Source organism: Macaca fascicularis, chromosome 2 (genome assembly GCF_037993035.2).
Source record: "Macaca fascicularis isolate 582-1 chromosome 2, T2T-MFA8v1.1".
Taxonomy (NCBI): domain Eukaryota; kingdom Metazoa; phylum Chordata; class Mammalia; order Primates; family Cercopithecidae; genus Macaca; species Macaca fascicularis.
The window spans coordinates 167,972,906-167,987,795 of NC_088376.1; the positions used below are offsets into that span (position 1 = coordinate 167,972,906).

General features: G+C 36.0%; 1 long non-coding RNA gene across 1 annotated transcript in view; it reads right to left on the bottom strand.

Moving 5' to 3' along the window:
• Window positions 1–14,890, bottom strand: part of LOC102118040 (uncharacterized) — a 77,001-nt gene that overhangs the window by 21,443 nt on the left and 40,668 nt on the right. The window contains exons 4-5 of the long non-coding RNA XR_010584656.1: window positions 6,679–6,800; window positions 5,906–5,935 (exon numbers count right to left, since the gene is read on the bottom strand). This is a non-coding gene — a long non-coding RNA (uncharacterized lncRNA). The remainder of the gene's footprint in view (window positions 1–5,905; window positions 5,936–6,678; window positions 6,801–14,890) is intronic.

The following is a 14,890-nucleotide window of genomic DNA, read 5'->3' on the forward strand; positions in this document are numbered from 1 at the left end:
TACACCCCATATAAAACAATATGGATATCTCTATAGCAGCTCTAGTGTACTTACCACATAGTACATGTAGAAAATACATATTATTTGAATGAATAAATGGCATATACAATATGTGCATTGTACACACCTTTTGTAATCTGATTTTTTTCCTTTATCAATAGACCACAGAACTTTTCTATAACAATAGATTATAATATTCTATTATATAGATGTACTATCATTCATTTAACCTATCCTCTGTTGGTGGACATTTACTTTCAATTTTATACTACAAAGGCAATTCTGAAATAAACAGTTGTACAATTATCTGGTTATTTGGGGGAAAATTCCTAAAGAAGAATTGCTGAGTCAAAGCTAATGTATATTTAAAGTTTTGATTCATGTTGTCCTCTTGAAATGTTGTTCAATGCCATTATAATATATAATTCACTATTTTCCCACACATATATTTTTATCAATCTAATAGTCAACAAATGTAACTTCATTATTTTACTCACCTGTATTTAACTTCTATTAAGATCATGTCTGTTTTTTAATATTTATTACCACACTTACAATTTTTCTATGAATTGCCTTTTATGATTTTAACTCATTTTTCTAATGAAATAAAACAGGAAACTTTATTTTTAAATTTTTTTCAGAGCTGACTTATTTCTTATTTATTTTTTAATTAACAAGTAGAAATTGTATATATTTATGATGTACAACACAGTGTTTTGATACATAAAACAGGAAACTTTAAATTTTAATTGGTAACTATAACACTACAGCAAAACTTCAATGTTATAACCACAAAATAAGGAAGACATACACAGAGAACTGAAATCAAATAAAAATTGAGAAAGACTATATATAATGAGACAGAGATAGTGAAAGATGGTGAGGGAGGCCAGAACAAAGTCACATAAGCAGAGGGATACATCAAAATGGACACAGAAATAGAGAACACAAAGCACATATACATCTACACAGGAAGAGAGAGAGACAGACACAAAGACACACAGGAATATTCACTGATAAAGGCATAGACAGAGATCAAAATAAACAGAGACACCCAAATAAAAATTGATTGAGCACAGTTGAAAAAGCACACATACAAGAAGAATACAGGAAATGACACATAATCAGATGTATATACACAGTTTTATAGAGTGAGAAAGTCACATTTTTAAAATACAGCACAAACACATAAAGAAAAAAATACCAAAGAGAGAGATGCAAGAAAAGATGTGCAGAAAGACTTAGCAACATGGGATAAAAAACTCAGAGAGAAGACACCTTTCATAAATTAAAATTCTTAAAATATGGTTTTTAAACATACACGTACTAATGATTTTTAAATTATGTAGCATTGCCACCCCTAGAAGCAAAAGTTAAGGTAATATTTCTTGCTCTTCCTCTGCATATCAGATAAGCCAAAATCAAGACCCATATATAATCACAGACCTAAATTTATCTCTTTATTCTGGAAAAAATACTAAAATTTGAGCCCTACTAATAAAACTCTCACTGCTCGCCCGCACTATGCCCCCCATCCCCAGCCAAAAAAAGCACAAAGTTTGATTTGGCTAGTCAACATACATGCACCAACAATTTATCTATTGTCTTTTTTTATTTAGACATAGTCGTGGAGTATGAAAAATAACTTTAAATAAGGTGTAAGCCCTATATAGAGAACCACAGGTCTCACTAAAGCTACATCTATCACCAAATACTAATGCCAAAATGATACCAACAACTGTTAATTTCTGAATTACCACTGAGAAGGAGAAAAAGGAAAAAGTGAGACAACAGCTAAATTAACTTACATTCCCATCAACAGTGTATATGTGTTTCCTTTTCTCTTCTGTTTCATCAGCATGTGTTGTTTTTTGACTTTTTAACAATAGCCATTCCAACTGGTATGAGATGGTTGGAAAGCAGTCTGGAGATTTTTCAAAGAATTTAAAACAGAGCTATCTTAGACCCAACAATCCTATTACTAGGTATATACACAAAAGAAAGTAAATCATTCTACCAAAAAGACACATGCACTCATCTGTTCATTGATGTGCTATTCCCAATAGCAGAGACAAGGAATCAACCTGAGTGCCCATCAATGGTAGATTGGATAAAGAAAATATGATGTATATACATCAAAAAGTACCATGCAGCCATAAAAAAAGTATGAAATCGTGTCTTCTGTAGCAACATGGATAGAGCTGGAGGCCATATCCTAAGCAAATAAACGCAGGAATAGAAAACCAAATACCACATGTTCTCACTTATAAGTCGGACATAATATGGGAACAATAGAAGCTGTGTGCTACTAGAGGGTGGGCAAGGAGGTTAAAAAACTACCTAAAGTCGGACATAATATGGGAACAATAGAAGCTGTGTGCTACTAGAGGGTGGGCAAGGAGGTTAAAAAACTACCTATCAGGCACTATGCTCACTACCAAGGTGACAGGATATGTACTCCAAACCTCAGCATCACACAATATTACCATATACCAAATCTGCACATATATCCCCTGTATCTAACATAAAAGCTGAAAATTTTTTGAAAAAGTGAATACTAAAAAAAAGAAGCAAAATAGCAACTGAAAATCAAGCATCTGACAGGATTACAATAAAGTTCATCTAATTTGTTACAGTTCAAGTCTCTGAGAAGAAAGTTCAAAAACCTCTGGTTGTTATAACCACCTTATTACTGAGTTTATCAACAGTGTGGAAATTCTATCAAACACTCATCGATCAACTATTATGAATGGCCAAAAACAAGCAAACAAAAAGAGGTAACTAGAAAATCATCAATTCAGCCTTACCATACAAGATGCCACCAAAGTATTGCAAGGATGCGTAAATATTTTGAAATATGTTTAAATAATGTGTCCTGACTGCCAGTAAAATTTTTTTTTCCAAGAAAATGTTATTAAAAAATGTTTGGGCTATCCACGAATGTTTTCACAAGCATTCCTACCAGGCAACTACTGAAACCTCAGAAAAAACCCTGGCCGACAGAAGAACTCTTAAGAAAGAAGCACTGAATAGAAGGTGATCTAAGGAAATGTAGACAGGAATATTTGAGCTATTAAGATGGGCCAGAAGTAAATGCATGTTTCATGAAAGTATTTGAAACAAATAATTCTGGCCGAAAAAAACCAAACACATTTAGACAGTGAGGACACACCCAACAAAAATGTTTGTTTGTTGATGCTAACATTTTATTTTGTGTGTACTTGCCAGAGCAGGAATTGACCAAAATAAGATAAATACAAACATCTCACAGAAGGAAAAATTATAGTACATTTTTAAGTGTAAAAAAGATGAGAAAATGTGCTTCCTGAACATAGAGCAAAAATCAGATATTTATTACTTATTTAAAGTAATAACAACTTTACCAGCATAAGACCAGAAGCACAAAAAGTACTTAAATATCAATTATATTATACATTACTATAGATTTTACATTCATAAAATGCTATATCATTCCTTCAGTTAACTCATATAACACTTCTCTGAGACAAGCTGATAAGAAATATTATTATCCCCATTTTACAGATGAAATTATATTTGCTGGATAAGCCTGCTCTTAGTCTCTTACATCATGTTTGCCTCTTGGCATTATAAAATATACTTTCAAAACACGATTTTTGTTATTTTAGAAAAAAAGCTTTATGGCATATAATATTGACAAGTATTAAGAAAATAACTTGTAGGAAAATATGAAAGCTTATTTATTAATGCATTTCTTTAATTACAATTGTTAGAATACCTGCCGTCCACACTTTATTTCTTTTGAAATGGAGTCTCGTTCTGTCACCAGGCTGGAGTGCAGTGGCATGATCTCAGCTCACTGCAACCTCCGCCTCCCAGGTTCAATTCTTCTGCCTCAGCCTCCGAGTAGCTGGGACTACAGGCCTGTGCCACTAAGCCCAGCTACTTTTCGTATTTTTAGTAGAGGTGGGTTTCACCATGTTGGCCAGGATGATTTAGATCTCTTGACCTGTGATCCGCCGCCTCGGCCTCCTGAAGTGGTCAGATTACAGGCATGAGCCACTGCTCCCGGCCCACACTTTATTTTCATCCTATATCATAATCATCATCATAAGCCCTAAAACACATAAAGCCCTATTTATTTTTCCAATTTTCTTTCTTAATTTCTTGATATAAGCTGGACTTAAATCATAAATGTCATATAAGGAAGTTCACACTTGAAAGAATTTTCTCTTATTTGGCTTGCCTAAGTTTCCTGATCTCCTTTCACATTTGCTTTTTCTTTTTTCCCTCCCACCCCTTAAATGCTGTCAGTTCATAGGTTCTGGCATCAGTTTGTCCTTCCACACTATTTTGCTAACTCCAGGCACTTACTTGCAGGGCTTCCACTGATCCCACTAAAAGGCCATGGTGGGTTGACAGCAGAAGGAGCATACCTTTATTTCTGGCCCCACTTGTCTCCCAGCTCCAGTCCTAAATTTCCAAGTGTATGATGGAGGTCTCCACCTGTTCCTCATTAGTACATCAAACTCAAAATATCTAGAAGAATATTCAGCAACTTTTCACCAATAAACCTAACTTTCTAATTTCCATGATGACAATATTCTTCTTCTAATCACCTCTTTTAAAAAATCTCCCCAACTCCTGTGTCTCTAGGTCCAATTGCTAAATCCTATTGATTTTTACCTACTCAATATCTATAACACTTGTATTAGTCCATTCTTGCACTGCTATAAAGCAATACCTGAGGCTGGGTAATTTGTAAATAAAAGAAGTTTAATTGGCTCACAGTTCCACAGGTTGTGCAGGAAGCATGATTCTGGCATCTGCTTGGCTTCTGGAGAGGCCTTAGGAAACTTACAATCATGGTGGAAGGCAAAAGAGAAGCAGACACATCTTACGTGACCAGAGCAGGAAGAAGAGAGACAGGTAGGAGGTGCCATACACTTTTAAACAACCATATCTTGTGAGAACTCATTCACTACACAGTACCAAGGGGGTATGAACCCCAAATATCTAAGACAGGTCTCAGTCAATTCAGAAAGTTTATTTTGCCAAATTTAAGGACACATGCCCATACAGCCTCACAAGGTCCTGGTCCTGACAACATGTGCCCAAGGGGGTTGGGGACACAGCTTTGTTTTATACATTTTATGGAGACATGAGACATCAATCAATGCATGTAAGATGTACATTGGTTTAGTCCAGAAAGGCAGGACAACTTGAAGCGGGAAGGGTGCTTCCAGGTCGTAGGCAGATAAGAGAAAAACCAAATGATTGCATTCTTCTGAGTTTCTGATTAGCCTTTCCAAAGGAAGCAGTCAGATATGCATTTATCTTAGTGAGAAGAGGGATGACTTTGGAAAGAATGGGAGGCAGGTTTGCCCTAAGCAGTTCGATCTTAACTTTTCCCTTTAGCTTAGTGATTTGGGGGTCCCAAGATTTATTTTCCTTTCACATTTTACCCCTTTTATTTTTAAAATCATTCTGAGAAATCATTTTAGAAGAAAATGAGTCTCTGGTCTCAGGTTTCATCTGATCTCTCATGGCTAGGATGGTTTATTTCTACAAGAGTAGGTCCTGCATTATTAGAAAAGCTCGTTTTTAGAAGGTTGTGATGTCTCATGTCCTATGAAGAGAAAATAGGGGGAGGAAGGGAGAAAAAACAACAACAAAAAAGAACAATCCTAGAAAATCAATGTAGGTCATATTACTCTGAAGTCCATATATCAGTAGGCAGTTGTGAAAGTGGCTTATGTATGTAAATAGGTTGCTGTTATTTTCTTCTGAAGTTTAAGTTGTCTACCTTTAGTTCACAGGACTTTAAGAAAAGCACAGCTTAGTTTCCAGTTATTTCAAATTAGGAAAAATAGGAGAAAAAAGAAAAATAAAGAAAAAAATTGAAAACAATATTTTGGAGACTTACCACCAGGAAAAATTTTAGAATTCAGTCCAACTGTAGAAAATAATAAAAATTGAAAAACATTAGGCAAGTCTAAAATCTAATGGCAGGTGCACTATACTTTTTGAAACATAATTTTTCTCTCTTCAGGTTCCTATTTTTACTAAAGCAAATCATGGTAGGACTGATTTACTTTTTTTTACAGTTGGCCTATTTGTATAAAATACAGCAAGAATGATTATTTTTCACATAGGCTTTTTTAATGGAACTTTGTTTCATAGAAGGAATCTCAGATAAGACTTTTTTAAAGTCTTTGTTTCTCTCTAGGGATGTTCTCTAGAGATGTTCTCTCATCTGGGTGGGAGATTTGCAGCTGTTATGCTTTCCATGGTTTATTCTTATCTTGGGTGATATTGAAGTCAAGCTCAGCCATGGCTTTAAAGTCAAGCTCAGCCATGGCTTTGTACCATCAAATGCCTGTGAGCTGGGTAAATTCCTCTCCTCTTGAGATCCCAAGATAATTTGGGTCTCCTGGACCTATCAGAAAGTGACGTTCTTTACTTACCACAGGTCAGGAACCCTACACAGGGACTGTGTAGACAAGGTATGAGACCATTGTTCCCAAGGGGCTTTTATTGGCTCTATTTAAGTTTGATTCTATAAAGTTTGATTCTATAAAGGAAATCACACCATTCCAGTAAAATCACCAGTTTCTCCAATAGTGTCCTGTTGCAAAATAAAACATTCTTATTGCACTTATGCAAATAACCATATTGCCATAAGTTAAGAATACTCACAAATAGTTTCCACATTCTAGAGAAATCAGGTTGAGACACAGAAATCCAAATTTGTTCACAGGAGCATACTTTACTCAATCGCGACAAGCTGTAAATAACTCAAAAGCAAAGTTTTCTTGACTCTGGAAAAGAAAACAAAGAATAATCAATGTTTCAAGCTTTTTTTAAATGATTACTTCACTCTTCTGAAGTATTCGGTCTTTACATCTCTCTTTACATCAGTCTGTGATTATATTTGGGTCTTGATTTTGGTTTATCTTGATTTGGAAAATAAATAAGGCTTCAGTCTTCTATTAGTTTAGTCCATGCAGTTAACTCCTGTTCTGCTTGACATTCATGAATATTCCATCTTTCCATGAGAGTCCTGAAAGTTTTCCTACATTCTAATGTCACAATCTCCAAAGTTATCAGAACCCTGCATTAAAGAACAACTTTTAGAGCTATAAAAGCTGATTATAAAACCACCTTCTAAAGAGGACCAAAACAAGAAAACAATTGTCCATGGATGACAAAAAGCTTTAGTGCACCCACAGTCAAAGACACAACTGACAAGGAAATTTATTAGTTCCGTGGCACACAATAACTTAACATAACAATTGTAATTATTACTAATAACATACACTAAGTCATATCAGAAATATAAGTTTCCCACAACTTTAAAACACATACCAATAACATATTTATATTAATACACTCTAAAGAAAGCCAAACACCATCATTTCATATTTGACAGTACTTCCTGTAGGATTTTTATATCAAATAAATCATATATGTCATTTTTGGATTTTAGGGAACCTAATATCTTAAAGGAATAATTAGGTCAGAAAAAGACATAATTTATAATTTGATTTTAGAAAGTTTGTCAAATATCAAAGGTTTAAAATGCTTGATATCACAAAATAGGGTCACAGGTCATTGTAAAATAAGTCATTAACTTAACCAAAGTGATAATTCAAAGATTACAAAAACAAGGTGAAAACTGTTATTCTTTGAGACAGGAGACTTAATTTTCCAAATAATAATCCCAAATAAAAACAGCATGAGGCCAATTAAATTTATTTTTCAAACTTTTATAAACAATCTATAAAATTTTAATCATCTTGACCATAAGATATAATTTCTATAAGCCTTTTATAACCTTTATAACCTTTATTAAGGAGTGGATTAATGTTTCAAGGAAACTTTGTTAATATGACATAGGGGCCCATATACTGGTCTTGCATCAGTGTGCCTTTGACGTTAATGGTTAATTTATAGAGAAACTGAACTTATTTTATGTTTCAAAATTAGCCCTTACAATATCACCCACCTCTTCCACGATAGTCCCTGATCCTTAGGAGTTTAATATCTTTAATTTCTGGTTTGTGTCTCACAAACCAGATTTATTTTATTGGCATCTTCTACTGGGTCTGAAGATGACACTTTAACTACTGTCAGTGTTAAGATTTAGAAGGACTCGGTGTCCTTTTTAGACCCAGGAGTCAAAGCTCTGTAACTTAATGGCACAAGGACTTTAAAACCACATACAGAAAGTTACGCAGATGTAATAATCTTAATTTTAAGAAAAATTTTTAATCTCTGCTTTTTCTAAGCAAACCAAACTTAGTAATAATGGCATAGGAATTATTTTGATAAAGTGTAAGATCTAATTATTAGGACAGTTACTCAAGGGCAAAATAAAAGACCTTCTGCAGTGCAACTGCTGCTCCCTATGGGGAATATTATGTTGGAAGAAAACATTTCCTTTAGACTTCTAAGATAAAACTTTTTCTTCTTTCTTTCTTTCTTTCTTTCTTTTTCTTTCTTTCTTTCTTTCTTTCTTTCTTTCTTTCTTTCTTTCTTTCTTTCTTTCTTTCTTTCTTTCTTTGTCTCTCTCTCTCTCTCTCTCTCTCTCTCTCTCTCTCTTTCTTTCTTTCTTTTGCATCAGGTCACAACAGTTAGAAACTGAAGGAAAAAAAAACTTACAGGAACTGGAAATAAGTTAAAATATAGAGTTTGATTTCAGGTCTCTTAAAAGAGGAGAGAAACCTGAAAACAGCAAGATACAATAAATGTTAAAATTTGCATTAAAAATTATAATGTCTTTTAATTTATTAAGAGTCGAGCAATGCCTTAAGAAAATGTCATAGTTTGAACAAATCCTTTCATGTAAAAGTGTGTTTTTTTAATCAAAACTCAATCTCTAGAAAGACCATTATAGCTTTCCTCTAATTATAGACAGCTTGGTCACATAAAATTTTTTTTCTTTTTTAATAAATCCTCTTATTACAACTTACACTGACCATTCATGACATGCTTGGATATTCTGGTTTGTCCTGAACATCCCTCATTTTTAAAACAACCAGTTATTTTATTCTAGGACAAAATTTACCATATAAGCTTCTTTGGCATATAAAGTTATTTTTCTTTAAGCTTTTTTACCAAAAATACCTTTTTAATTATATTAATATAACTTTCTTTACACCTCTCTTATTTCCTGGTTTCTTTTTCGTTGTTGTATACATAACCTTTAAAGAGGCTTTGAATTAGACAACAATTATTCACCTTTTAAAAAGGGCACACTTTTTTGGAAAGAATGTTTTCCTACAATTTTTTTTTGAAAATACCCAATTGATGAAATATCTGTTACTTAATTTAGACTCTAAATTATGATGTTTGTCTACAAATATTTATCCCATTACATTTACCTAATTATTTTAATAGTTTACCTAGATTATTTATGAAATCTGCAATAGTCATCATTTAAAGTTATGAAACTATCACTGCAAAATTATAACTGGGACAATGAAAAAGATCTGACACAACCTACTCCATCTAGCTTTTAACCCCCAAGCTGTCCTTGTTCCTTTCTGGGCATTGGATGAACTAACTTTGGGAGTTACTTAGTTTATAGTTTAGTTTTGAAACAAAGATGATAACAGTCCTTCACTAAACAAACCCCCTTCCTGCCTGGGGACTTGACTGCCTAAAGCTATAGATTAGAAGTTATGGCTATTTCACTAAATAATTCAATATTTAGCTATTTTCATTAAATCAATATCAGCCTCTTATTTATCAAAAATTATCCAAGCAGAGGGGCAGTTCCAAGATGGCTGAATAGGAAGAGCTCCAGTCTACAGCTCCCAGCATGAGCTACACAGAAGATGGGTGATTTCTGCATTTCCAACTGAAGTACTGGGATCATCTCACTGGGGCTTGTTGGACAGTGAGTGCAGAACAGGGGGTGCAGCACACCGAGTGTGAGCCAAAGCAGGGCGAGGCATCACCTCACCTGGGAAGCACAGGAGTCAGGGAATTCCCTTTCCTAGCCAAGCAAAGCTGTGACAGACAGCACCTGGAAACTTGGGTCACTCCCACCCTAATACTGCGCTTTTCCAATGGTCTTAGCAAACTACACACCAGGAGATTATGTCCCACGCCCATGGAGCCTCACTCATTGCTAGCACAGCAGTCTGAGATCGAACTGCAAGTCAGCTGAGGCTTGAGTAGGTAAACAAAGCAGCTGGGATGCTCGAACTGGGGGAAGCCCACTGCAGCTCAAGGAGACCTGCCTGCCTCTATAGATTCCATCTGTGGGGGCAGGGAATAGCCAAACAAAAGGTAGCAGAAACTTTTGCAGACTTAAATGTCCCTATATGACAGCTTTGAAGAGAGTAGTGGCTCTCCCAGCATGGAGTTTGAGATCTGAGAATGGACAGACTGCATCCTCAAGTGGGTCCCTGACCCCCGAGTAGCCTAACTAGGAGGCACCCTCCAGTAGGGGCAGACTGACACCTCACATGGCCAGGTATCCCTCTGAGACAAAACTTCCAGAGGAACGATCAGGCAGCAACATTTGCTGTTCAGCAATATTCGCTGTTCTGCAGCTTCTGCTGCTGATACCCAGGCAAACAGGGTCTGGAATGGACTTCCAGCAAATGCCAACAGACCTGCAGCTGAGGATCCTGACTGTTAGAAGGAAAACTAACAAACAGAAAGGACATCCACACCAAAACCCCATCTATACATCACTATCATCAAAGACCAAAGATAGACAAAACCACAAAGATGGGGAAAAAACAGAGCAGAAAAGCTGAAAATTCTAAAAATCATAGTGTCTCTCCCCCTCCAAAGGAATGCAGCTCCTCACCAGAAATGGAACAAAGCTAGATGGAGATTGACTTTGATGAGTTGAGAGAAGAAGGCTTCAGACAATCAAACTTCTCCGAGCGAAAGGAGGAAGTTTGAACCCAGCGCAAAGAAGCTAAACACCTTGAAAAAAGATTAGATGAATGACTAACTAGAATAACTAGTGTAGAGAAGTCCTTAAATGCCCTGATGGAGCTGCAAACTGTGGCACGAGAACTATGTGACAAATGCACAAGCTTCAGTAGCCAATTCGATCAACTGGAAGAAAGGGTATAAGTGATTGAAGATCAAATGAATAAAATGAAGTGAGAAGAGAAGTTTAGAGAAAAAAGTGTAAAAAGAAACAAACAAAGCCTCCAACAAATATGGAATTATGTGAAAAGACCAAATCTACATCTGATTGTTGTACCTGAAAGTGACAGGGAGAATGGAACCAAGTTGGAAAACACTCTGCAGGATATTATCAAGGAGAACTTCCCCAACCTAGCAAGGCAGGCCAACATTCAAATTCAGGAAATACAGATAATGTCACAAAGACACTCCTTGAGAAGAGCAACTCCAAGACACATAATTGTCAGATTCACCAAAGTTGAAATGAAGGAAAAAATGTTAAGGGCAGCCAGAGGGAAAGGTTGGGTTACCCACAAAGGGAAGCCCATCAGACTAACAGCGGATCTCTCAGCAGAAACTCTACAAGCCAGAAGAGAGTAGGGGCCAACATTCAACATTCTTAAAGAAAAGAATTTTCAACCCAGAATTTCATATCCAGTCAAACAAAGCTTCATAAGTGAAAGAGAAATAAAATCCTTTACAGACAAGCAAATGCTTAGAGATTTTGTCACCATCAGGTTTTCCCTACAAGAGCTCCTGAAGGAAGCACTAAACATGGAAAGGAAAAACCAGTAGCAGCCACTGCATAAACATGCCAAATTGTAAAGACCATTGATGCTAGGAAGAAACTGTATCAACTAACAAGCAAAATAACCAGCTAACATCATAATGACAGGATCAAATTCACACGTAACAATATTAACCTTAAATGTAAATGGGCCAAATGCTCCAATAAAAAGACACAGACTGGCAAATTGGATAAAGAGTCAAGACCCATCAGTGTATTGTATTCAGGAGACCCATCTCACATGCAGAGACACACATAGGCTCAAAATAAAGGAATGGAGGAAGATCTACTAAGCAAATGGAAAACAAAAAAAAGGCAAGGGTTGCAATCTTAGTCTCTGATAAAATAGACTTTAAACCAACAAAGATCAAAAGAGACAAAGAAGGCCATTACATAATGGTAAAGTGATCAATTCAACAAGAAGAACCAACTATCCTAAATATATATGCACCCAATCAGGAGCACCCAGATTCAAAAAGCAAGTCTTTAAAGACCTACAAAGAGACTTAGACTCCCACACAATAATAATGTGAGACTTTAACACCCCACTGTCAACATTAGAAAGATCAATGAGAGAAAGTTAACCAGGATATCCAGGAATTGAACATAGTTCTGCACCAAGCAGACCTACTAGATATCTATAGAACTCTCCACCCCAAATCAACAGAATATATACATTTTTCTCAGCACCACATCTCACTTCCTCCAAAATTGACCACATAGTTGAAAGTAAAGCACTCCTCAGCAAATGTACAAGAACAGAAATTATAACAAACTCTCTCAGACCATAGTGCAACCAAACTAGAACTCAGGATAAAGAAACTCACTCAAAACCACTCAACTATATGGAAACTGAACAACCTGCTCCTGAATGACTACTGGGTACAAAATGAAATGAAGGCAGAAATAAAGATGTTCTTTGAAACCAATGAGAACAAAGATACAACATACCAGAATCTCTGGAACACATTTAAAGCAGTGTGTAGAGGGAAATTTATAGCACTAAATGCCCACAAGAGAAAGCTGGAAAGATCTGAAATTGACACTCTAACATCGCAATTAAAAGAACTAGAGAAGCAAGAGCAATCGCATTCAAAAGCTAGCAGAAGGCAAGAAATAACTAAGATCAGAGCAGAACTGAAGGAGATAGAGACATAAAAAGCCCTTCAAAAAATCAATGAATCCAGGAGCCAGTGTTTTGGAAAGATCAACAAAATTGATAGACTGCTAGCAAGACTAATAAAGAAGAAAACAGAGAAGAATCATTAGACGCAATAAAAAATGATAAAGGGGATATCACCACTGATCTCACAGAAATGCAAATTACCATCAGAGAACTATAAACACCTCTATGCAAATAAATTAGAAAATCTAGAAGAAATGGATAATTTACTGGACACATACACCCTCCCAAGACTAAACCAGGAAGAAGTTGAATCCCTGAAAAGACCAATAACAGGCTCTGAAATTGAGGCAATAATTAATAGCCTACCAAAGAAAAAAAGTCCAGGACCAGACAGATTCATAGCTGAATTCCACCAGAGGTACAAAGAGGAGCTGGTACCATTCCTTCTGAAACTATTCCAATCAATAGAAAAAGAGGGAATTCTCCCTAACTCATTTTATGAGGCCAACATCATCCTGATACCAAAGCCTGGCAGAGACACAACAAAAAAAGAGAATTTTAGACCAATATCCCTGATGAACATCGATGCAAAAATCCTCAATAAAATACTGGCAAACCAAATCCAGCAGCACATCGAAAAGCTTCTCCACCATGATCAAGTGGGCTTCATCCCTGAGATGCAAGTCTGGTTCAACGTACGCAAATCAATAAAGGTAATCCAGCACAGAAACAGAACCAAAAACAAAAACCACATGATTATCTCAATAGATGCAGAAAAGGCCTTTGACAAAATTCAACAGCTTTCATGCTGAAAACTCTCAATAAATTAGGTAGGGATGGGACATATATCAAAATAATAAGAGCTATTTATGACAAACCTACAGCCAATATCATACTGAATGGGCAAAAACTGGAAAAATTCCCTTTGAAAACTGGCACAAGACAGGGATGCCCTCTCTCACCACTCCTATTCAACACATTGTTGGAAGCTCTGGCCAGGGCAATCAGGCAGGAGAAAGAAATAAAGGGCATTCAATTAGGAAAAGAGGAAGTCAAACTGTCCCTGTTTGCAGATGACATGATTGTATATCTAGAAAACCCAATCGTCTCAGCCCAAAATCTCCTTAAGCTGATAAGCAACTTCAGGAAAATCTCAGGATACAAAATCAATGTGCAAAAATCACAAGCATTCTTATACAACAATAACAGACAAACAGAAAGTCAAATCATCTGTGAACTCCCATTCACAATTGCTTCAAAGAGAATAAAATACCTAGGAATCCAACTTACAAGGGATGTGAAGAACCTCTTCAAGGAGAACTACAAACTGCTGCTCAACAAAATAAAAGAGGACACAAACAAATGGAAGAACATACCATGCTCATGGATCGGAAGAACCAATATCGTGAAAATGGCCATACTGCCCAAGGTAATTTATATATTCAATGCCATCCCCATCAAGCTACCAATGACTTTCTTCACAGAATTGGAAAAAACTACCTTAAAGTTCATATGGAACCAAAAAAGGGCCCGCATTGCCAAGACAATCCTAAACCAACAGAACAAAGCTGGAGGCATCACACTACCTGACTTCAAACTATACTACAAGGCTACAGTAACCAAAACAGCATGGTACTGGTACCAAAACACAGATATAGACCAGTGGAACAGAGCAGAGCCCTCAGAAATAATACCACACATCTACAACCATCTGATCTTTGACAAACCTGACAAAAACAAGAAATGGGGAAAGGATTCCCTATTTAATAAATGGTGCTGGGAAAACTGGCTAGCCATAAGTAGAAAGCTGAAACTGGATCCCTTCCTTACACCTTATACAAAAATTAATTCAAGATAGATTAAAGACTTAAATGTTAGCCCTAAAACCATAAAATACCCTAGAAGAAAACCTAGGCAATACCATTCAGGACACAGGCATGGGCAAGGAGTTCATGTCTAAAACACCAAAAGCAATGGCAACAAAAGCCAAAATTGATAAATGAGATTTAATTAAACTAAAGAGTCTGCACAGCAAAAGAAACTACCATCAGAGTGAAAAG